Raw genomic sequence first — 2,225 nt, forward strand, 5'->3', positions numbered from 1 at the left:
AGGCTGAAGTGACCCAAGTCTGATTTTTTTTCTTCTCCTATGTGACCTGTGTCTGGTCTTTTCATGACAATCTGAACAACACAGATCCAATTAATGAGGAATATCTGAATATTCGGCACAGTCGGGGGACACTTCCACCCCGGGAGAGCGCTCCGATGGGGTGGAAGTGACCGGAACACACAGGCAGTACTTGGCTGCTGATACCGGTTTAGTTATTGGTCACAGTTCTGTTTCCACCACCATGGGGGAGTGGCAGATACGCTCCACTGTTACCATCCACGTTTACCTCCGTGAACACTGAGCACGCTCACTGCGTGTGACGTCGTCGTGTCCTCTTCTACACATGCGGGACACTTTTAGGTCGTATGAAGTTCACACAGCAGATCACATACAAGCCGCATTTAACCGGAAATGTGAACAAACTCACAAACAAATCCAAATTGAGCATCAAGTCCTGCAGTCTGAACATAGCCAATCTGTGAGATTGTTCAGTCAGATAATACGCCATTATTCCAGTCTCTGTAATAAGATGCTGTGATCCACTGGATCAACTGAAGAGAAGTTGATGATGTCTAATACACTGTGTTAGTTAAAAGAAAGATGTTCTTGAACAGTCTAGTGGGGATTGGGTCTAACAGACATGTTTCTGGTTTAGAAGAATTCACTATCATTGTGACCTCTGGGAGATTTACAACAAAGATACAGCCCAAGTCTAAGTGTGGTCCTATGTGTGGCTCCAGAGCTGCTGCACCTAAAGATTTGTTCAGGACTTTTTGTCTAAGATCCAGAACTTCATTAGTGAAGAAGGTCATGAAGTCTTCACTACCAAGAGCAACATGAACACAAGACTCCACAGAGCTGGGACTCTTGCCGAAGCTCTCCGTGCTGAAAACAAAGCGGAGGATGTTTATCTCTATTTAAGATGAATAATGAGCAGCTCTCATCCTATGAATCACTTTCCTTTAATTTAGTTATTGCTTTATCAGATAAGCATCTGCTGTTATGGAGCTCTTTGGCAAATGTTCTGTAGTCCATTATTATAAATTCTAATGCTGTTAAAAAATGATAAAAGGTTTTGTCGTCATGTTCCAGTTCTATGCCATATGTCAACACAAGATCAAGGCTTAAAACTGCAAGTTGGTTTATTTACATTTTGAGAAACACCAACAGAGTCTAACAATGATCCAAATGCAGAAGCTGTCGTTCTCATTATCTACGTGGATATTAATCACCCGCGATAACAACTTCATATCTACTGAGCACTAATCAGCTAAGAACTCTGAGAATTCAGATAAAAATTCAGAGTAAGGGGCCGGTGGTCGATATACTGCAAGCAACAGAGCTGGGTTTAGTGTTTTCTAATTCCAGTGTGTGAGAGCAGTAGTAATGCTTTCATATGTTTTAGTTTGGTTTGGTTTTGAACAAGCACCTATCCCACATGGTGGTATGACCCTTGAAACGTTACCCAAACCTTTGAATAACCTTGAACTGATGCTGTTTTGCTGTTGAATCAATGACAAATCCCATCATGCTGAACAAAAACAAGGATTTTGCTTTAGACTGTGACACCTGTGGTGAAACATTTATTTATGCATTTAGTTCAGTAAAATATGAATGCAAAATATAAAACACGTTTTATTTTAATGTTACAAGTTCACAAAAATCTTCAAATTTAGAATTACATTTTAAAAACTAACGAACTAGGGGTGCCGCTATAGCTCACTGGGTTGATCCAGCGTCCCATGTGCAGGGCTACAGTCCCAATGTGGAGGTCATGAGGTCAAATCCCACTCATGACCCTTTCCCACATGTCCTCCCCCCATTCTTCTCCCCCACTTTCCTGTTTCTCTCTGACTGATACTATCCAATAAAGGCACAAAGGCCAAAAAACTAAAATAAAAATACATTTGAATTAAAATACTCATTATTTATTTTCCAAAGCCACAAGGAGCCACAGCAGAGGTAATGAAAGAGCCACATGCGGCTCCGGAGCCACAGGTTGCCCACCACTGCCTTAGAACAACTTCACTCTCTACTAACCATCACAAGACAACGGTGCCACCTGGTGACGACAACACACAATTGCCAACATTAATCCTCAGACAGCTGTGAAAAGTAAGTAGATTTACTCAAGGACTGTACTGAGCATTGAATTAAACATCGACAAAGATGTGAAAAGTAAATGAGTTCGAAACACATCCACTTGACACAGACAGCACACACAC

The 2,225-nt window shown here is 41.4% G+C and overlaps 1 protein-coding gene across 1 annotated transcript in view; it reads right to left on the reverse strand.

Moving 5' to 3' along the window:
- LOC103354937 (CD209 antigen-like protein E) overlaps positions 1–2,225 on the reverse strand; it is a 10,187-nt gene that overhangs the window by 1,032 nt on the left and 6,930 nt on the right. The gene's annotated exons all lie outside the window — the stretch shown is intronic.

The sequence above is a fragment of the Stegastes partitus genome, unplaced genomic scaffold, assembly GCF_000690725.1.
Source record: "Stegastes partitus isolate 25-593 unplaced genomic scaffold, Stegastes_partitus-1.0.2 Scaffold126, whole genome shotgun sequence".
Taxonomy (NCBI): Eukaryota; Metazoa; Chordata; class Actinopteri; family Pomacentridae; genus Stegastes; species Stegastes partitus.